The sequence below is a fragment of the Piliocolobus tephrosceles genome, chromosome 15, assembly GCF_002776525.5.
Source record: "Piliocolobus tephrosceles isolate RC106 chromosome 15, ASM277652v3, whole genome shotgun sequence".
NCBI classification, from domain to species: domain Eukaryota; kingdom Metazoa; phylum Chordata; class Mammalia; order Primates; family Cercopithecidae; genus Piliocolobus; species Piliocolobus tephrosceles.
In genome coordinates this window covers 85,865,130-85,888,373 of record NC_045448.1, presented here as the reverse complement: position 1 = coordinate 85,888,373, position 23,244 = coordinate 85,865,130, and the positions used below count along the sequence as shown (strand labels likewise).

Here is a 23,244-nt window from a genome sequence, read left to right as displayed (position 1 = left end):
CATATGGAGAACAGCCTGGATTCTCTTGAGCCCTCAGAGGATCTGGAGTACTGGGGCCATGCTCCCACATAGCAGCAGCTGGCTGGACTGAGCACTGGCCGCCCCCTTTAGACGGGGCCAATATTGTCTTTCCAATTTGGCCGGGGTCCCCACTCCTCCCTATTGCCTTTCGCCTAGCCCTCTTGACTTCTTTTAACTCATCTGCCTGGCCCCTGTAGGCCTTGTGGCTCTTGGTTTGTGGGGTGTAGTTCCCTGAATCTAACTGAAGTCTGGCAACAGGTTAGGACCCTGACATGGATGGCTGGATTTGATCTTGTCATCTCAGGGCAGACATCATCCTTGCCCCTCAGTATTAAATCAAGTTATGACTCCTGTTCTCCTTCACATAAAGTTCATGCCTGCTTGGTACTGCCAGCTGCATTGGCGTTCCCTATGTGAAGAAAGCTCATAGCTTGGACCTGGAGGTTCAGCGGAGTGGGCTCAGCAGGGTGGTGTCTCACTTCCCCTCTGTCTGCACAGGTAGGTTCCCCTAGAGAAATGGTCTTGCCAAATCCCATCTCCATGTTCATACATCACCAGCCATCTATGGATAGGCTCTAGGCATGGGGAATCGCAATGCCTGCTCTGCTCATCTAAGCATAGGACTCTCCTGTCCACTTCCCCACCAATGGATTGGATGTCATGGTGGGGTGGGATGGAAATCTGTGACAGCTCTGGTCTCCTGCATTGGAATCTGTCCTTTAGGACCCAGTCACATCTTGGCTTGGGCTCTTTTTTGTCATATCCTTAAGTGAACATGAATATAGCCAACAGTTCTGGAGTTTCCCTGTGCTTTCCACATGCAAAGCCTGCATCTTTAGGCTTTCAACATCCTAAGAGGCAGTTAATTGGATGTAAAAGCCCTTTTGCAAACCCCAGAGTTGATGCGGAGGTGTTCTTATCTGAATTGCGATTGTGCAAAGCGTCACTTCTTTGTTATTGTTTGCTCCTGCCAATAGATGGCACTAACATATTTCGTATTTGCCTTTTTGGCTGTCACTCTTTTGTACTTTCCAGTAGGATGGTTACTACCAGTTCTTGCTCTTCAGTATCCTAACAACTCACTCTCTCTGCTGAAAAGCCCCCCTTTTTCCCCCACAGTGCAACCTTCAGTAGTGGTTTGGGCTCAGTGGACATACTTCCAGATTGTATGAAACTGCAATTCTTGAGTTACAGTTTTGGGGTGTTGGAGAAGATGGGGACTTTGTTCTTTGGAGCAAGTTGTCTTTAGTTTGGTCGGTCGCCTAATACAAGAAACAAATGGCTCCAGGATGATTCTCTGGAAAGGTCCAGGGCAGAGTGGAGTGGTGGAGGCAGCCCCGCTCCCCAGGAGCCCTGTGGTCTGGCTGAGGAGGAAGGGCAAATTCCTAGAAGGATGCCACCTCTCTCAGCCTGTGGTTATTAAGGGCTAGGTGGATGCTGGAGGGGTGAGAGCTAGGGAGGTGCTAGCTGGCCTGAGGAAGACTCCTATGGAGGAAGGGGTCAGATTCTTTGAGGATGGGTTGGCCTGCCAGGCCTAAGGGAGAGGATCCCGGGGATACCATATGGTGCCTTGTTTTGTACTTTGCAGGTTTCTGCATATTCTTACATCAGTGCCGTGGGTCTTAAGAACAACCCTTTTTTTTCTTTCTTTTTTTTTTTTATTATACTTTAAGTTCTAGGGTACATGTGCATAACGTGCAGGTTTGTTACATATGTATACATGTGCCATGTTGGTGTGCTGCACCCATCAACTCGTCAGCACCCATCAATTCATCATTTATATCAGGTATAACTCCCCAATGCAATCCCTCCCCCCTTCCCCCTCCCCATGATAGGCCCCAGTGTGTGATGTTCCCCTTCCCGAGTCCAATATAGAGATGCTGCTAAGAGCAAAATACTATTTGAAACTATCAAATATTGCTCAAAAATCCTTTCATTCCTAAGCATCATATTACCTTAGTTATTTTAGACCACTATTTCTTACACTAGATTTCTCTGTAAACTTCATGACTATCTGAAATAAATTTAGTGTCCATGGAAAAAAAAAAAAAAAAAAAAAAAAGAACAACCCTTGAGGCTAGGAGGTCTCTGTTCATAGAGGCCAAGGCAAGAGTGTGGGGGGTCAGCCAGCAGAGGTCACTGGGGATGGTTTCTGCTGGAATAACCTGGGAGAGGCCCATCTGGAGGCAGAGGGTGGGCCGGCATGGGGTCACAGAAAGAGTTAGTGCAGGACAGGCCTAGGCTCTCAGATCTCCTCTTTCTAATCCAGCTCTGCCTCTGAGTGTCATGTGGGACCCCTATTGATTTCAGTGGGGATGGCACTAGGTTCAAAAGGTGGAAGAAGAGACCCAGAGCCAGCAAATGAGACACAGGGTTTATTGAGAGGACTGACTTACATGGTGATCCAGTGGCAGTGGGCTGGACAGGAGAATCCCAATCGCTTGTAAAAAACATGCAGTTGATAAATCACCTTCACTTAACACCTGCTCCTACATGGCAATCCTCATTTAACTCAAAGCAAAGGGCCTCAATCCCTTGTGTGGTCCATGTTCCACAGGATGGACCAGGGGTTTGGATGTTCTTATAGATAAGGAATCAATCTCTGGGTTGGCGACTCCTGGATTCCTTAGCTCGGAACTCTGAACACACATTCTTCTTTTGAAGTTATTGCTGTCAGGTGCACCTATATACACTGAGTGCTGCCAACTGCCACACTTAGAGGAGTAATTGGCTTAGGGATTCTGGCTTCCCCATCATAAATTCCAATAAAAGCAGGAGGTCACATTTTTAAAAAAAATTGACTATGATGCTCATAGATGACTTTTCCACATTTTCCATGACTGATTTGGAAGTTGCTTGAAGATGGAGATCCTGACATCCTATTTTTCCTTGATAGTTTTGGTTTAAAATAAAGTCCTAGGAAAAATATGTGAACTCTCTGAAAGAGAACTCTTCCCCTTCTCATCAGGAGATTGAGACCATCCTGGCTAACACAGTGAAACCCAGTCTCTACTAAAAATACAAAAAATTAGCCAGGCATGGTGGCAGGTGCATGTGGTCCCAGCTACTTGGGAGGCTGAGGCAGGAGAATCACTTGAACTCAGAAGGCGGAGGTTGCAGTGAGCCGAGATTGCACCACTGCACTCCAGCCTGGGCATCAGAGTGAGATTCCATCTCAAAAAGACGGAAAAAAAAAAAAAAAAAAAGGGTTGAATATAGCCTTTCTAAGAGCTATGTAATATAGACTTGCATCTTAAGATTCACAAGAAGTCCAACCTTTTGGGAGCAATTTGCTTTTAATCCCACTCTTTTGCTTTTTTATGTTCTTTCCCAACATTGTGATGTATTATTTCCTATTCTTAGGCATGGTTGGGCTGAAGTGCTGCAGTTACTGTTGATACCCTGGGAGCCTGACACATCTATTCCTTGGATAGACCATGTCCTGGCTTTCACACAGGTGTCAATACAGATGTTGTATGTGGACAGTGTCTTCATAAATTAGAAGTCTGGGTGGGTTCTTAGCTCTCTCAGGAGTGTCTTCTGCAGTGTTTTTTTCATGTTGGACATCCCTTTAGTTTCTGATTTTTTTGACCAGAGTAGAAAATCAAATCCACTTTGTACCTGAATGGCTGGCTGTGAAGCTCCTGGGCTCCTAGGTGCAGACTTCAGCTCTGTTTCCCCCTGGCACAGGTCCTGCTCAGGACTTGAGCTGCCTTTCTTTTTATGGCCACTTTTTATTTGGGACACGTTTCTTAAGAACTCAGTGTAGGCGAGGCACTCTTTCTAATTTTGGGGACTCAAAGACAAAACAAAGTGTTGACCCTGCCTTCCCTTGGCTCTGGGCTGCCCCTCTAAAGGCCAAAGCGAACCGAAAAAAAAGAATAGGTATTTTTGTACCTATTTTTGTACAGGTACCTGGATGCCACACATGCTGCTGGGGTTCTGTCCGTGTTGTGGCTGTGTCTGACCCTGCCCAGCTGCTTTTGGGGTCCGAAGAGAGGCACTTCAAGGGGACCGCAGCCTAGTTTCTGCCTCATATTCCTGCCTCCTGCCCTGGTGAGCTACGCTGGCAGGAGAGAGCTCCTTTGAAACCCTGGCAGCCAGCTCTTCCTTGACACCTGCTTGGTGGATCAGCCCAAGGACAGGTCCAGACTTTAGGAATAACTCCCAGCATGTCTCCACACGAGAAAAAGTGAGAACATGAATTCTCCATCCCTCCTCCAAAGATTACACCTGCCAGGTAGGGGTAGTTGAGGCAGAGTCTACCCCATTTGGGGGAGAGGAAGAAGGACAAGGAGACAGGTGGGACTGGGGCCAAGTTGTTATCTGGGATCCTCCAAGGAGTTGGTTAAGGTGTTGGGGTCAAGGTGCTCCATGGCCTAGGGACAGAGGAAGTGGGGGCTGCCCTGGACCCCGAGGTGGTTACTGGTGGTATAGTATCATGTCATGCCACGGGTATTAGGGTGCTTCTTTGTATTCTTTTGCTCTGTCCCTCCTGACACTTTTTGTGCTGTCCTACCTTCCTGAACTCTTCACTAGGCTCTTCCCTTTGCATTCACAGTCATTTAGAGCTTAAAAGGGAGCTTCAGCAAGAGCTGCAGAATCATAAAATGAGGAATCCTAACAGGAGAGACCTCATTAGCCTCTCAACTCTCAGGTGAGAACTGCAGCTCACACTGAGTCTCTGCTCTTGCAGGTCCTTTGGGCAGGTGAGGTTGTTTATCGCTGAGCAGAATACAGGTAGGTGGGTTGCTGCTGCCTGACTTTGGGGGAAAGGACAGCTCTGGGATGCTCTGTGCTCTCTGGGGCTTCTGTGCTGTCTGGAGAGGCTGCCGATGGTTGTTGACACAACCCAGGTCCAGAAGTGATTTTGAAATACTGTAGAGCAGGGGTCCCCAATCCCCAGGCCACAGACGGGTACTGAAGCTTCCTCTGTATTTACAGCTGCTCCCCAGCCATTCCCTATCACTAGCATTACTGCCTGAGCTCCTCCTCTTGTCAGATCAGTGGCTGCATTAGATTCTCATAGGTGCGTGAAGCCTACCGTGAACTGTGCATGCGAGATCTAGGTTGCGTGCTCCTTATGAAAATCTGATGCCTCATGATCTGTCACTGTGCACCATCACCCCCAGATGGGACTGTCTAGTTGTAGGAAAACAAGTTCAGGGCTCCCATGGATTCTACATTATGGAGAATTGTAGAATTATTTTATTACATATTACAATGTAATAATAATAGAAATAAAGTGCACAATAAATGTCATGTGCTTGAACCATCCCGAAACCCTCCCCCGACAGTACCCCCAACCTGGTCTGTGGAAAAATTGTCTTCCATGAAACGGTACCTGGTGCCAAAAAGGCTGGGGACTGCTGCTGCAGGGTAAAGCCCTATTGGACGGTCCTATAAATCGATCGCCAGGCTGATGGAAAGTGTTGGCAGACGTCTGAGGCAACTTGTGACTGAATCCAAGCTCGAGGGCCTGATACCTGTCTGAGCCCCTCCCCACTGCTCCCACCTCCCTTTCTGGATCCAGGACTTTCAAGATCCTGTCAACCCTTCACATTCCCACCCAGCCCTGGCTCTGCTTCTCAAACGTGGCCTACATCTGGCTTCTGCCAGCGGGTGATCTGGGGATGACCCCACACACCTTCTCCCGCTCTCCAGCAACCCCCAACCCTGACTCTGCTGTTGCTGTGACTGTTCAGAAAGCAGGCGCCATTGCCTACGAGGCAGAGAGGAGAAACTGTGGAGGATGAAAGAGAGAAGGAAATAAGCAGAGAAAAGGAGGTCTAGGAAAGGGATTCTGACAGCCCAAGACTGGAGCTTTCTTCTTGCTTTTCCGGTCCTCTCCCTAGGAGATGACGTAGAAATCACGGTTAAACACCTGCAGTGGACATGAGGGTTTGTATTAATTTGCGAGGGCTGCCATAAACGAAGTACCACCAACTGGGTGGCTTAAACAACAGAAAATGTCTGCCTCACAATTCTAGAGGCTAGAAGTCTGAGAACATGGTTTCATGTTCGGCAAGGCTGGTTTCTTCCAAGGCCTGGATTATGGCCGGCCCTTTTAACTTAAAGGCTCTATGTCCAAATAGTCATTTTCAGAGGTATGCGGGGCAGGGTGGTTAGGACTTTGACATATGAATTTAAGGGGTACACAGTTCAGCCCGTAACACACACCCAGGGTAAAGTTGCAAAGTTTGAGCAACTTTGACAGGGAGGAGATTTTGACATGATTTCAAAGCTGTCTGATTTTAGGTGTCCAATCAAAGTGAAAACGTTGTGTAGGAGGTTTTCCACCTTGATGTGTGTGTGGTGGGGAGGAGAGCGTCCAGCTGTGCCAAGTTCATGGCAGGTACTTGCATTGTGGCTAATTCTCTTATAGCAAAGATTACTTGAGCCTGGGAGTTCGACACCAGCCTGGACAACATAGTGAGACCTCCCATCTCTCCAAAAAATAAATGAGACTGAGCCATGAGCCAGATAGGCCATTTGGACTGCCAGCTTCCTACCTGTGATATAGAATATTCAGGCTAAACCAGTGGTTCTCAAAGTGTGTCTCTGGACTGGCAGCATCAGCATCACCTGGAACTTATTAGTAATGCCAAATTTGGGACCCCCATCCCAGACCTCCTGAACTGGAAACTCTGGGGGTGGGGCCAGCCATCTTTGATCTAATCAGCCCTCTGGGTGTTTCTGATGCACACGCAAGTTGGAGAACCACTGGGTCCTATTCTTGGTCCCTGCTCCAGTCCTGTTCTTGTATTGCCACTGTGTGTTACCTCAAGTTGCAGGGCTCAGAAGACCCTCTTTTCTCCTGAACTCATAGTGTCTGCTGTCCATACCACCAATGAGAAGTTGCTCATTTGCTGCCATGCGGCGGCTGTTGATTATCAGGCTTATGGTTATTTAATTCCTTTGTTGGTGATTAACTTTCCAGATGTTTATTTTGTCTCCTGGCCTGGCACATAAACTTCTACAGAGCAAGGATCTTGATTTACCACCCCCCCCTTTTTTTTTGGTATGGGTCTAACATCGTGCCCTGCACATGTGAGTGTTTACTAATTGCTGGGTGCAATTGGAGGGAGGTAGTTTTCTGAATGCTCAATCTGGCCACACTGTATTAAAAGACCAAACTACAGCATTTACTCTTTGCTGGCTGTTTCCATCTTTACCCTGACTTTTTCTCTTCTGTTGATCTTCCCAGAATCATTTCCTTCCTGCCACGAGGGCAGAGATGCTGCTTACACAATGTTAGTGTGCCATTTTCCTGGGGGGTAACTCCCAAACCATAAAAAAGAGAAAGTTTAAAACACACCCCGAGGGCAGTAGTGGGTGTGTGGCTCATGACTTTGGGGGCAGAGACCTTCCTTCCCTTGCGAGGGGTAGTTTTTTGTTTTTTTTTTTTGAGACGGAGTCTTGCTCTGTCGCCCAGGCTGGAGTGCAGTGGCCAGATCTCAGCTCACTGCAAGCTCCGCCTCCCGGGTTCACGCCATTCTCCTGCCTCAGCCTCCCGAGTAGCTGGGACTACAGGCACCCGCCACCACGCCCGGCTAGTTTTTTTGTATTTTTTTAGTAGAGACGGGGTTTCACCGTGTTAGCCAGGATGGTCTCGATGTCCTGACCTCGTGATCCGCCCGTCTAGGCCTCCCAAAGTGCTGGGATTACAGGCTTGAGCCACCGCACCCAGCCGAGAGGGGTAGTTTTTCAATCTGTGGTGCAGGTTTTTTTAAAAAATTTTTTATTTCTGTAGAGATGGGGTCTTGCTATGTTGCTTGGTTGGCCTCAAACTCCTGGCCTCTAAAGATCCTCCCACCTCTGCCTCCCAAAGCATGGGGATTGCAGGTGTGGACCACCGTGCATGGCCAAATGGGAATCAACCACCCCTTGGTTCCACGGGAGTTTGAACCCTGGACCTTAGGTGTATAAAGCAGACATGATAACCGCTACACTGTAGAACCATGTGTGGTGTGGTGCAGTTCTATAGCTTCTCTCCAAACCAGTCCTGAACTTCAGGGAGCCTAATATTGATTGAAGAGCCTGAAAATGAAGGCTGCCCCAAGGCCCTTGGTTGCTGGAAGCGGAAGTGACAGACATCCCTGCAGTGGGGGGGATTTTGGGCACAGCCTATCCTCATGAACCCAGTTTTTCTCCCTTCCTCCTTCTTTGGGGCTGTCATGGTAGAATAACTGCCTAAGAATATGATTAATGAGGAAAAGGTATACAAATTTTATTTTCTAAATGTTATCTAGATTAATGAACATACTAGAATTTGAGCTGGATTTTCAAGGGAAGGCTAGCATTTAGTAAGGTAGGAAAATAGACAGCTATTCTGAATGGGCCAAAAGTGCAGGCAAAACTGGGAAAATTTGTACTGTGCTGGCCACAGCGTGGCAGGCTGGGTTGGCTATATAAGCATTTGTTTAGGGGTCTGGTGAGAGGTGATGTTGGAGGGAGCTAGACTATGGGGCTGGGAAACCTAGGTGTGTTCTATGCACAGAAGGGTTATACAGAAGCTGTTTTTAGTGGGGAGAGAGAGGCTGGACATGGTGGCTCAAGCCTTTAATCCTAGCACTTTGGGAGGTTGAGGTGGGGGGATTGCTTGAGGCTGGCTGGGAGTTCAAGACCAGCCTGGGCAACATAGCGAGACCCCATCTCTACAAAAAATGAAACATTAGCTGGGCATGGTGGTGAGCGCATGCAGTCCTAGCTACTCAGGAGGCAAAAGCAGGAAGATCACTTGGGCCCACAAGTTTGAGGCTGCAATGAGCTATGATTGTGCCATTGCATTCCGACCTGGGTGACAGAGCAAGACTCTGTCTCTAACAAAATAGCATATAAAGTGGAGGGAGGGATAGCACACAGCAGTGCTGCAGGACGAGGCATTTGGCCACTGAGTGTGGCTGGGTAGGGTGAGACACCCATCTATCTGGCAGTGGTGTTGGAGGTTGCCTCTTTGCTGGCAGCCTTGGCTGTGTTAACCTCAGGACCCCAGGCCATCAGGAGGGAGACATTGGGAGTCTGGGAACTGATACAGCTGGGGAGTGAGATATTTGACTTTTATTGAGTTGCTTTGTGTGTGGACTTGATAGTGATTGTCATGTAGTTCGTTGTACAAGGGAAAACCTGACATGGATGCTGATCATGGATATTGGAGAAAATTAAGAGAAATGCCAGGCAGTCTGCGGAAATGATATGGTTGATAATCATTCCGATGAACTGCTTAGCACTCATGCCTAACTGGCCCCAGGCACAAGTTCATATGCGGGTAAGGGTAGGTTATTAACTTTATTGTGCTTTCGATTTGGTTCTTCATATGATTTTCCATAGTTTGTTGACATAGTCTTGAAGCTGGGTTGTCTTGTCACAACTTTATAAAATGTAAAGGAAACTTACCTACCAAGCAGTAAAAGTTACAAGAATGGAGATCTTCTGAGTCAGTCGGGAAGTGCTTGGTAGAGGTTGGACATTAACTAGGCCTTGGAGATGGAGAAATTAGTATTTATTCTCATTGTTACCCCAGCATTGCGTAGGATTTGGGGAAGGAAGTATATTAGCCTGCTTGGGTTGCTGTAACAGAACACCACAGCCTGGGTGGCTTCGACAAAAGAAACTCAAGTCTCACAGTTCTGGAGGCTCCAAGTTCAAGATCAGGGCGAATCCTCTCTCCTCGGCTTGCGGACGGTGTCTTCTTGCTGTGACCTCACATGGCCTTTTCTCTGTGTGAGCGTTGGGAGAGACAGCTCTGGCGACTCTTCCTCTTTTTATAAGGTCACAGTCCTGTTGGGTCAGGGCCCCGCCCTTATGACCTCATTCAACTTTAATTCTTAAAGTCCTTTCTCCAAATATGGTGACATGGGGGGTTAGAGCTTCAACATGACTTTTTGGGGGACATAATTTAGTGCATAACAGGAGAAGATGGATGAGCTTATTTAGCCCTTGAAAGTCAGGGCGGGAGCTGAACTGATTGAAAAGGAGAAAAAATGTTCAGGAGATGTGACCAAAGTGAGCAGAAGGCTTGGGGGGTGTCCAGGAGGCAGCAGGAAGACAAGAGAGGGAAGGTCTGGTTGGCCGTGTGCATTCTTCTAGGCTGTGTGCTTCAGGAACCGTCATTGTTGACAACATAGCACTTCTTCAGGTTAAAATGTCACTGAAGATCAGTTTGTCTCGTCCTTATGCTTGAGTCCTTTTGTTGAGAACTCAGGTTCAAGTTTTGAGAAGCGCTTCCCCGCTACCTCTGCCAAAAAGCAGACCTAGACATCCAAAGAAGTGTGTGGAAGCTTTAGCTCCTGAGTCTGGCAGCATCCATTCACATGACCAAAAGGAGCAGAACTTTCATCATCATCTTGGTTTGAGGGGCCAGTCTAGACTCTTCCAAGGGACCAGTGTCTTTTCAGGTAAGGGAGGAGGTATTTGAAAGAGTGGTTGCAAATGAAGACAAAGAGCCTGAGAAGGACCTCCCCACTGCCTGGAGACCTAGGTGAGGTGGGGAGGCAAGGACCAGACACCCTCAAGGTGTCTTAAAAAATTATCTGGGTGCATGGTCTGAGGGCAAGGGAGACCCTTCCCCTACTGCTTCCAAACTATACTTCAAGGGACTGAATGGCTCTCAAAAGTGAACTAAGTTAAAAAGAAGACACAACAACCCCACACTCCAGAAGGTGAGGCCTGCGCTTGAACAGATGCGAGGCCCTTTGTTCAAGCGCAGGAGGCTGGTGGGGTGGTGCGGGCCACTGTGAGCTGCGTAATGGGCGGTGCCTTTCATATGCAGAGCAGGCCTTTGATCTGAGGGGGATGAAAGTGCTGGAAAGAGGAGAGGCTCGCTGGGGGGCCTTTGTTTTTGACAAAAAAGGCATCTGCCGGACTCGAACCCCTTCACCCACCCCCTCAGCCCCTGGGCTGACTCAACAATGCCCCAACTGGGACCTGGGTCTCCCCACAGCTGAAGAAGTCTCAGGAAAGAGAAAAAGGCCTGCTGCAAATGTGGACAGGAGCTTAATCGATTCTTTCCACAGCCCAGAAAGAAAGGGAGAGAGAAGAAGGGCTGTGGGGAGGCAAGGGGAGAGTGGAAAGGGGGACGTGGGGGCTAGGGGGCAAAGAAGGGTGGAATTTGAACCCTGAAGTAAACTGTCTGGTGATAAGCCTGTGAAGTGTTCTCCAGTGAGCACAACGTTCAGAAGGCAGTGCGGGTGGGGTGAATATGTGTCATTGGAGGGAGGGAGATGGGGATTCAGCTGATGATAAGCCATGATTATGGTCAGACTGATCATCATTTTTTTAAAAAAGAGAGTATAATGTACGGCAAGCACTAATGTGAAAGTAGCAATCTGTGTATCTTACTTACTGTGTTTTCTAAGGGGAAAATTAAATCCCTTTAGTTTTTGCACTGTAGGAAATGCCATATCAGGGGTGTTTTATCTTAGTTGTATTATTTCCAATAGTTCTTTTCTTGTGGTCTCTTGTCTCTTGCCCTTCTTGAAATCTAAACGAATGCAAATTAAAAGAGAGTTGAAATGAGGCAATTGGTATTTGGCCTATAGAGATGAGTATTTTCTGCTTGTGGACAATTTGTAAGTCCATTCTGTGGGGTAGATGTACTCTTTGAATGTGAAGCTGATGATTCAGCCAGTGCCATGTCATCGAGTCAGGTATCCACTCAGGTGTAAGGAGGGAGGGGGCACGTGGAATCATGTCCTATGTAGGGCTGTCCCTTCAGAAGCTGTGGTTTGGGTAGGGGTTGTAGAGGAAGGGCACAGTGATTTTAAGGGAGGAGACTACCCCTCATATCATCTTATGCCCAATTTCTGACTCCAAAGAAAGAAGAAGTAAAAACAAAAAGGCAGAAATGAAATCCACAGGCAGACAGCCCGGCGCCACACCCTGGGCCGGGTAGTTAAAGATCAACCCCTGACCTAATTGGTTCTGTTATCTATAGATTACAGACATTGTATAGCAATGCGCTGTGAAAATCCCTATCTTGTTTTGTTCCCATCTAATTACTGGTGCATGCAGCCCCCAGTCACGTACCCCCTGCTTGCTCAATCAGTCACGACCCTCTCACACGCACCCCCTTAGGGTTGTGAGCCCTTAAAAGGGACAGGAATTGCTCACTCGGGGAGCTTGGCTCTTGAGACAGAAGTCTTGCCTATGCCCCCGGCTGAATAAACCCCTTCCTTCTTTAACTCGATGTCTGAGGAGTTTTGTCTGCCGCTCATCCTGCTACAATTTGACACCTTTGGTACACCCAGTAGGAGAGAGAGGTCTGTAATCAGAGGATGGTTTTGTGGAGCTTTTCCCCAGAGGTAGAAGTTGACCTGACACCGTGATCTCGGGGGGCAAGGGGCGTTAGTTAACAGGACAGGAAGGGTGAATTTGAGGCTGGCTGTGCATCTTACCTGGTGGTGCTGTCATAACCAGGACAGGGCATTCAGGAGAAGTAGGCGTATTGCCTCTTCTTGCCTTAGAGTTGCATGGGTCTGGGCAGTCAGGTAGGTCTTGCCTGAGGAGAGGTTGGCTTTAGAGGTCCAGGAGGCACCAAGGCTAGTCTTGCTGCCTATTGCCCTGTTTTTTGTGCAGTCTCCCTGTGGAAAGAGTATGAACTTTGGAGACCGTGGATCTGCGTTTGAATCCTGGCTCCCCCATTTCCTAGTATTGTGATGTTGGGTGAGATATTGAACATTTCTGAGTCTGTTTTCTTATTTGTAAAAGGGGTATGATGAAACAAACATTGTCAGTTTGTAGTGAAGAATAAACAGAGAACCTTTGTAAAGTGCCCAGTGCATAATGTTTTGGTTAGTTTGCTGTTGCTTTTGCTCCTACCACCGTAAGTGGTTGGGCTTACTCGTATCTAGCCTGTACAGTTGTCCCCTCAGTATCCATGGGGGATTGGTTCCAAGACCCATTTGGATACCAAAATTCAAGGATGCTCAAGTTCGTGCTATAAAATGGCAAGTTGCATTTGGATATAACCTACACACACCCTCCCAAATACTATGTCATCTCTACATTGCTTACAATACATAATACAATGTAAATGCAGTGTAAATAGTTGTTATACTGTATTTTTGTTTTTTAAAATTGTATTATTATTTTTTCAAATGTAAGTAATATATACTTATATATAATATATGGAAAATAAATAAATAAATTTTTTTGAGATGGAGTCTTGCTCTGTGCCCAGGCTGGAGTGTAGTGGGGCAATCTCGGCTCACTGCAACCTCTGCCTCCCTGGTTCAAGCGATTCTTCTGTCTCAGCCTCTCGAGTAGCTGGGACCACAGGTGCGCGCCACCACGCCTAGCTAATTTTTGAATTTTTAGTAGAGATGGGGTTTCACCATATTGGCCAGGCTGGTCTTGAACTCCTGACCTTGTGTGCCTTGGTCTTCCAAAGTGCTGGGATTACAGGCATGAACCACTGCATCCAGCAAGGCTGGAAATCTTAAATTGAGGTAGTGGCCAGGCAGTGTTCTCTCTGAAGGACCTAGAAGAGAATCCCCCCTTTCAGCTTCTGGTGGTTGACACCTGTCCTTGGTGTTTCTTGTCTTGTAGGAGCCTCACTCCAGTCTCTGCCTGATATGGTTTGGCTGTGTCCCTGCCCAAATCTTATATTGAACTACAGTTTCCATAATCCCCGTGTGTCATGGGAGGGACCAGGTGGGAGGTAATTGAATCATGAGGGTGGTTACCTCCATGCTGTTCTCCTGATAGTGAGTTCTCATGAGATCTGATAGTTTTATAAGGGGCTTTCCCAGCTATTGCTTGACACTTCTCCTTCCTGCTGCCATGTGATGAAGGACATGTTTGCTTCCTCTTCTGCCATGGTTGTAAGTTTCCTGAGGCCTCCCCAGCCCGGCAAAACCGTGAGTCAATTAAACCTTCCTCCTTTATAAATTACCCAGTCTCAGGTATGTCTTTATTAGCAGCGTGAGAATGGACTAACACACTGCCTCTGGCGTCACCTAGGTGTTCTCAGTGGGTGTTTCTGCATGTTCTTCTCCCTGTGGGTACCTGTTTTCTGTATCTAAATTTTCCCTTTCTTATAAGGACACAGTCATATTAGATTAGGACCTACCCTAATTATTTTAACTTAAATATATCTGCAAGACCTTGTTTCCAAATAAGTTCACATTCATAGGTCCTGGGGGTTAGGATGAACGTATCTTTTGGGTGGGGGGAAAAATTTAACCCACAACACCTTCTTTTGCCCTCTCTAGTTGTTCCACAGCTGGTTAAGGAGATGATTTTCAGATGGACTTATCTTCTGTGTCCTGCAGTGACCTTTACCCTCCTGGGCTAATGGAAAACTTCGCCTATTGGGAGATCTATTCTTCTTTTTCCTTATTTCCTTCTGGGCTTGCCGTTGGCCTAGGAGGCTCTGGCTTCCATCTCATTCACTCAGGGAGCTTTCACTCTGCACAGTGGAGATGAAGGTCTCATCACTGGGCCTCTGGCTGCTTCTACATTGGGCATATGGGTCATCTTTGCAGTTGTCACATTCCTGCTGCCCTCTGGGGAAAGGCTGGTGGCTCCTGCTGAGGTGCTGGAAGCACCTCCAAGTACAAGCTGCAACACCCTCCTCCACCCTGCCAACAGCCCCGAGGACATATTGGCCCTGCTTCTGATAGCCAAGCCAGCAACTCCGGCCACCTCATGGTCATTCTGGCAACCCCTCCCCTGCAACCCCATGGTCATTCTGGCCACCCCTCCTCCCACCCCATGCTCATTCTGGCAACCCCTCCCCCCAGCCCATGGTCATTTTGGCCACCCTTCCTCAACTCTGTGGTCATTCTGGCAACCCCTTCCCCAACCCCATGGTTATGCTGGCATCCCTCCCCTAACCGCATGGTCATTCTGGCAACCATCCCCCACTGCATGGTCATGCTGGCTGTGCTTCTTCCTGGACCCTTGGTGGCTACTCCTGTCCTTGCTGCATTGGTTTGTCCTGGGTCTGCAGACTTGGTTGCTGCTACATTAAGAGAGCCTGCTTCAGTGCCTTTGTCTACCTGTGCTGCCACCCCTGTTGTTGTCCTTTGCCAGGCTTCATAGGTTTATGACTGTAGAAGAGTATGTGCTGGGGTAGCTATACTGGCCGTTCTGTGATTAGAGTTTGTGTGTGGAGGTTACGTTGGTGTCCCTCCCCGCAACATAACCAGAGGAGATGACTCAGACATCTCAGGGACCATGTGGAGGCTCCTGATGCCAACCTGATCCTGACCCCCTTCTCTATGGAGCTCCATGGCCTGTGCCAAGGGGAGGAGAATCAAGCAAGGCAGAGAGGTCAGGATGGAGACCAGAGAGCTCTGCTCCCATTGCTTCTTGAGATGGAGCAAATTAAGGGCTTATAAGTGTAATTACATTTGAGGTCATCAAATCCAATCTTCTATTCGATGTAGGAATCACGTTTACGGTCAATTTTGACTGAACAGCCCCAGTGCCAGCGGAGCACAATTACAGTTCCCCAGGGAACCTCCTTGTACATGTGTATATTACATACTTGTGCTGGTATTTCTATGGGGGAGAGATTCCATTTTCCATTTTGACAGCTACTACTAACAAATTATGCATGTGTGCATACATTGTACTGACATATGCAAATGAGTGCATGGCAGTCATGGACAGGGAACTCAAAAAGAAAGGACTTTCTAATAGTTAAAAATGTCTTACAAGACATTTTACAAGTGAGTGATGTGAGATGGTAAGTGTTCAAAAAGAAGAGCTTGGATGGTCGGGATGCTACAGAGGAGATTAAACACTGGGTATGAGATTAGAACAGCTGACATCTAAGGTCGTAAATTCAGCCCCCTGGTACGCTTTACGAAAGCATTGGAACTCTCTCCAAGGTGACATCACCCACTGGTGGCTCATTTGTTTCTGGGTCCTTCCAAATACAATGCCTCTTTCAGGTGAGCCTCAGAGAAAAATAGCTGTGTATGACCCTGTGTATGAGTCCATCTCCTCGAGTGTTTGCCGAGACTTAGACTGGGCTGTGCTTGTCCTCTGCCATAGACACAGACGTCCATTGTATCCCTAGTTGGGATGGCCTGGATTCTGCTGGGACCCTCCACTGGTGACCTCAAATGATAAAGACTTTTTCTCAATAAATAAGACCTTTCTGTGTATCTGAAGCGGACACCTTTGCAGGTAGCAAGAATGGCGAGTAGCAAGCTTTAAGCGTAGCTACTGTTTCTTATAACCTAGGACAGAAATCTTTACAGACTTCTAGGGAAGTAGCCTGGTTAGTACTAAGGTCTTGGAGGTCTCTGGCTTATTCCCCTAATGGTCTGGCCACACCCAGGAGGCTATTCACACCCTGTGGCTGGTCAGGCCAGCAGCATGATGTTAGGTGTTGGAGAAAGGGGCTGGTGGAAGCCATGGCCACTGTTACCATTTGGATGCAGTTCTGCACATTAATCACTTATCTTTTGCTAGTCAGGATAATGTTGCTCTCAAACACTCTCCTCCCTTGGATCATTGTTGCCGAAGGCTCCCCATGGAGGGTTTGAGCCTACTGCTTGGCCATTGGGAGCCGGTAATACGGTAACACAGGTTCACCACTCATGGAGCCACCTATTTTTTGATGGGGGGAGGGGCAAACTATAGTTCTAGGGCAAGGGAGTGACTGAGATAGCTCGTCTGTCTCTGGGGCCTCCACCTTGACCCCAAACTCCTACTGAGTATCCACATTTATCCTCTACCACCCTCTGTGACTGGGTGCTGTCACACACCCATTGGTTCTTGCCCCCTCTCCAACCCAAGAGCTATCCTGTCAGGGTAGGGCCACCACCATCTTCTTCCCCACGTGCAGCTCAACCTCCCAGAGGACAGGCTGACTCTGTGGGGGTGGAGGAGGGGTGAGGAATACCATTATTATTATTGTGATGATTATTATAATTGTAAATCCATCCTGCTAACAGCTTTGAGTACTTTGCTGTCCCTCTCCTGGATGCTCAGAGTTCTAATATTCCACCACGCTTTCTTTTGTCCTCTTTTTCCCAGGGTATCATGGTTTTCCCCCAGGTGCTGTTAAAAGATTGACAGTGAGTGACAAGGACCTAAGTGAAGGCATTTGCTACCTGGCAATTTTTTGTCCAAGAGAACCCATTGGAGGTACATCAGTGTGAGTAGCTTGGCATGATGGTAGCCATTAGAGAGGAAATCTCCTTGGAAATATTCCAAGTCCACCAACTGGACTTGGAAACTTAAAATGTGAATTTCTTTTGAAATAATGTTTTAAAGGGTGATTTCTAGGCTAGTCCACAGAAAGGCTTATGTTTCTATGGAAAAACCTTAGAAAACACTGTGACTTGCAGAAGCATGCCGGCCCATTCTGCCAACATCCCAACAGCCCACATCCCTCCTGGCGAGAGTATAAGTCAGGCTCTACAAGCTATGGTCCAGGGAATTGGCATTCAGGTACCTTGTTGGTGACTGGAGCCATCAATTGATTCCAGTGCAGCAAGACCAGCATCTCTTTAAGGCATTTTTTTTATTTGCAAGAGTTGGACATGTCTGGTGTTCATTTCTTCAGGTTCTTGAGGCTCTAACTCTAACAAGTCCTGTCTGTGGTTTCCAGCCTTGCCTGTGTATTGCAGTCACCTGGGGGTGGAGGTAGGTGGAGATTCATGACAGCATAGCTGTGATTATAGAAGATGCCCATCTGGTGTACAATCTGGTGTACAGAAGAGCTGACGTACAAGTTTGGCTTGGTTTATATGCAGCAATTACTCAGCACGGAGCAGCCCTGGATGCGTGATGTGGGCTGGTGCCTAAGACGAAGGGAAATAAGCAAGCCTATGGGTGGGTAGAGCATGCCAAGGTTTATGTCAACAATGAAGTGGTGGAGAATGAGTTGCAATCTGTGGTTTGGGAAATACTGACTTCGAAGGTCCCAGGGAAAATCAAAATATCTGGGTGTCTGGAAGAGGAGGCTGGTCTGAGATCTGGGAGAAATGAGCCCTGAATCCTTACAGGATTGTCTGAAATATTGAGCTGTAGAACTCTGCTTGGGTTTCTCCTTGAAGTCAGCCAGGGGCAGCCTGAGCCCAGAGCAGAGGCCCCAGGACAGCTTTGGGTTGGGACAGTGGGGGATACATCTGGGGGTCTGCAGCAAGCGGCTTCTGCACCTAAACTGCTTTTTCACTTAAAAGACTGCAGAGAACCTTGATTTTGTCCCTTTTTGTAGTCAGAAATTTTCCTTCTCCATTTCTGTGATTTGCCTCAGTCGTTGATGTTATCCTATGACTAGGACAGCTGGAATTGCATTTCCTTCAGAAATAGTGAAGGCTGCCTATTCACCAGACTTCAGCTTTTTATTTTCTGCTTGTTTTATCTTACATTATAATATATAGTTTCAGGACCAGGCAATGGTTTATACCTGTAATCCCAGCATTTTGGGAGGCCGAGGTGGGTGGATCACTTGAGGTCAGGAGTTCAAGACCAGCCTTGCTAATATGGCAAAACTCCATTTCTACAGAATTACAAAAATAGCTGAGCATGGTGGCAGGTGCCTGTAATCTTAGCTACTCAGGTGGCTGAGGCACAAGGATCGCTTGAATCTGGGAGGCAGAGGTTGCAGTGAGCCGAGACTGTGCCATTGCACTCCAGCCTAGGTGATAGAGCAAGACTCCATCTCTTTCTCTCTCTCTCTCTCTCTATATATATATACACACACACACACACATATATAAAATATATTAAAAAATTATATATGTAATATATTTTCAGTATTTGTTCATGGAAAGGCTTTTATTGGCCAAAGCAGCAAAATGAAAGTGGAGGAGATTATCTATTTATCTATCTATCTATCTATCTATCTATCTATCTATCTATCTATCTATCCATTGTTTTTATGTGTAGAGAGCATCCATGAAAAGAGATACAATGTGTTGGCAGCAGTGGTTGCTTTTAGGAAGAGTGACTGGGGAGCAGGGATTGGAAGGCGATCTATTTCTTTATACTGTTTAAAATTTTTACCGTATGCATACTATTAGAAAAAAAGGAGCACTGAGATCGACACGGGTTATGGGTTGAATTATGTCTTCATCCTATATTCTTCCACTGTGGTCCCAATCCCAGGTGTCTCAGATTGTGACTATATTTGGAAATAGCGTCTTTGCAGGTGAGGAAGTTAAGATGAGGTCATTAGGGTGGGCCCTACTCAAAAATGACTGTTCTTATAAAAAAAAGGAAATTTGGACACATAGATAGATATACATGTGGGAAGAACACTATGTAGATTGGAATTATGTAGCCACAAGCCAAGGAACCACCAGAAGCTAGGAGAGAGGCCTGGAATAGATCCTTTCCCAACTTCTTCAGAGGAAGCATGACCTCGTCAACACCTTGGTTGCATACTCTAGCATCCAGGATGGTGAGGCAATACAATTCTGTTGTTTAAGCTATGCATTTTGTGGTATTTTGTTATGGCAGCCCTAGGAGCCTAACATAACACATGAAAAATGTTAGCAGAAACTGTAAAGGAAGGATTTGAATGGAGAAAGGGAGACACAGTGGGAAGCAGTGAGCACTAGCGGGGTGGATCCATCCAGGACCCTTGTGCCTGCTCCTTTGCCCCTCTCCCCTCCTGGCCACTGTCCCCAGCTCCTGGCTGAGCATGCTGCTCATGGCACCTGGCCTTTTTGGATTCCCAGGAACAACAGTCTTTGTGCCCCAGGTGTGTTCAGCTGATTCATGTGAGGTGACTTGATCAGTGCCAATGCCCCATTCAGGACGGCCCACCTGGAAGAGGCCCTGGGGTCAACTCAACTGTGGAGTTTGTGAGCAAGTCTCTTATCTACAAGCCACATCCTGAAACCCCAAATTTGTCAGATTGGTTCAGAGTTCTCCAGGCATAGCAAGGAAAGTAAATTATGTAAGGATGACTGACAGTCATTTGTCGTATCAGAGAGGGGTCCTTCAGAGATGCCACAGTAGTTTATGAGGATGCCATATCTGGGCCTCCGTCGTTCGAATGGGAGTGAGTTTAGGGTTGTGCATTGCTCCTGTGGTGCCCATGGAGACTTCCCTTGGAGCACCATCCTGCCCTGGACTTGGTTCCTCACTGGAGAGGGAGTTACCTCCTCTAGCTCCACAGATGGCCACCCATGGCCTGACCAAAGGTTCACTCCAAGGGAGGCACCTTCGGCAAGGCTCTGCCCCTACCCAGCTTCACTCCAGGGCAGCCTGAGGCATGGACCGCCAGGTCTGGGCAGCACAGGTGATAAAGGGCTACCATCTGGAGTGGGACGGCTGGGTGGCAGTGACCTGCCTCCCTGGTTTGTGGCGGTAGTGTGCAAACAGGCACCTTGAGTCATCAGGGGAGTATTCTGTCTCCAAGGAAACCCTGTAAGGACACTTTGATCCCACTCAGAGACTTTTTCTTCAGGAATCCGTCTTGGGTCTTTCTCCATGGAGTCTGTTTCAGTGAGGGCTTTCCCTTGCTTAACATAAACAGTGCTCCAGAGACTTCCCCACATCTCAGCTAAGCCAGCGAAGGAGGGGTTTGGGGTGGGCTGCCTCATCTGATGACCCCAGGCCAAGCTGTCCTTGAGGCTCATCATGGAGCCTTCTCTGACTTTCATTGACTGCGTCTCTTTGGACACACAGCGACCACTGTGTTTGGTGTTTAGGACCTGCTGGTGAGTACAGTGGGGCAGGATCCTTCCTCTTTTCAGCCAAGGAAATCCAGCCCCTTTTACCTCATCACTTAGTTGGTCTCTGTATCTCTTGATCTTTTAGGTCGATGGTTTATCTTGTGCTGGGTTTTAATCTGTGAGAAGCTTAAGGCCTTTCAGAAGTAGTTGGGGTATAAATAAACACACATGAAAGCCATGCTTCCCCTGGGTTGTTATTCGAATCACTGCAGCAGCTCTGAAAGGAAAGGCATGTGGTGATTACAGGAAATCATGCTAGAGATTTAAAAAGCACATTTCTGTGGTTTTTAGCAACAAAAGAAAGATTCAGCACCAACTCTGATGCACAGTCCACTGTTCAAACTTCCTTAAAAGAAGAGTGTTTATAGTATGGCCTCCTCACCATAGTGCTGGGTGACACGAGGTGACCTCCCTCCTCTCCAGGCAAAATAGAAAGCAATGACCCTGGGATGATCAAGGGTTTTGATTTGCTTGTGTATGTGCTGTCCTGGCAAGCCTGAAATCAGAGAGTTTAACTTTGGGCCTCTGCCTTTCATCCTCCTCCCAGAAGCTTCTATGATACACCCTTTCCACCCTTCTTTTCAAGATTTTTCTTGAAAAACGCCCCCTTTTTCAGGTAAAATGAAAGCTCCATTAAAGGCAAGGATTTTGTCTTGTTCATGAGTGTATCTTCAGTGCTTGGAATAGTAGGCATATAATAACTATCTATTGACTGAATTAATGAATAGAAGAAGGGATGAATGAATGAACTTTAGGATCATTTAGTACTGTGACTTACCTTGATTCTGTCCTTGATTAGTTGACACAGAATGAACTTTCATGATACCTTTCATCATCCCTTACCCCCTTCCATTCTTTTACAAAGGGAGATCTGCCTCCTTCTTTGGTTAAGGTTGAATCACAGGCACAGGAAATACTAGAGTAACTGAAGGAGGTAACTATATGGAAGGAGGGATACTGTGGTTTGAATGTGTCCCCTCCAAAATTCAGATGTTGCTAGTGTGATGGTATTAAGAGGTGAGGCCTTTAGGAGGTGATTAGGCCATGAGGGCTCCTCTTTATAAGGATAAGGGCCTTTATGGGATTAAGGCTCCTTCTTATAAGGCCTTTATGGGATTAAGGCCCTTATAAAAGAGGTGTCATGCAGCCATTCCATTAGCTTGCCCTTCTGTCTTCTTCCATGTGAGGATGCAGCAGGAAGGCCCTCACCAGACCAAAGGCCAGTGCCTTGATCTTGGACTTCCCAGCCTCCAGGATGGTGAGAAATACATTTCTCTTCCTTATAAATTACCCAGTCTCAGGCATTTTGTTGTAGCAGCACAAATGGACTGAGACAAGGGGCACGCAGTGGGTCTGTGCCACCTTGGCCCATGGGAGGCAAACCAGGAAGCCTCGTCTCCTCGCTACTCAGAATGAGAACATGTGAAAGGAGAAAGGGAGTTGGAGCTGGGTAGGGTCATTTGCTGACCTGAGACCTCTAATGGTTGTCTCTGGAGAGTTGAAACATCTTGCTAAAGACCTCATAGTCAGTCTTTGCTGCAACACAGATGGACCAAGCCTGTCTGTATTGCAGCAAACAGCGAGGGGATATTCCAGCAAAGGCAGCATCCTGTATGCTGATTACTGGGGAAGCACAAGAAACGGGAGCTGTCAGAGGCTATAGAGCTGCATCTATACATGGTGAAAGTGAGAGAGAAAATTTCACAGGGTCATAAATGTTGTCTGGAGCCTCGTAGTGGGTGGCCAGCCCCACTACCCACCTGATAGCAGGAACCGTACCTCCCCACCTCTGACCCAGCTCTCCAGTGCCCAAGAGAATTCCCTACTTTGTAAAATGAATTCTCCTGGGCACTGGAGAGCTGGGTCAGAGCCGGAGAGGTAGGGTTCCTGGCATCAGGATCTTGAATCTGGATTTTCCCAAAAGATGTTCCAACGAAGCTGTCTCTTGTGATGTGTGCCTCAAATATGTTTGGGAAACCTGACATACTCTGTTCCCCATCAAGGAGACCCACATCGCACATTAGTATATCAAAGACTCTGAGAAGTTCTGTAAAATTAAAACCTGTTTAATTTTCTTTTCTTTTTTTTCTCGAGACAGAGTCTTGCTGTCGTCCAGCCTGGAGTGCAACGGCACAATCTCGGCTCATGGCAACCTCTGCCTCCTGGGTTCAAACCATTCTCCAGCCTTAGCCTCCCGAGTAGCTGGGACTACAGGCACATGCCACCATGCCCAGCTAATTTTTGTATTTTTAGTAGAGACATAGTTTCACCATGTTGGCCAGGCTGGTGTTTAATTTTCTTTAGCCTTCATTTCCCATTTTTTCACATTAACTCCCGTTTATGTCCCATGGATCTAATGACACTGTTAGCTGGCCATGCCGCATTGATGGTTAGAAAAGATGTGGATAATGCATTGGTTCCTGCCCAGTCTTTTACGTAATTGGAACCCACTGGTAGGTGTGTCTGTGAGTCCCCAGCCCTCTCTGTGCCCCACCTCCTAGCTTCTTCAGTTGTTCCTCACAAGCTAGCTCTTGGGTTCCCTCACCTCTTGGTCACACTCATGGAAGAGTTC

General features: G+C 47.4%; 1 protein-coding gene across 2 annotated transcripts in view; it reads left to right on the top strand.

Moving 5' to 3' along the window:
- The window catches only part of TRABD2A (TraB domain containing 2A), a 57,942-nt gene that overhangs the window by 13,883 nt on the left and 20,815 nt on the right, over positions 1–23,244 (top strand). The window lies entirely within an intron of this gene.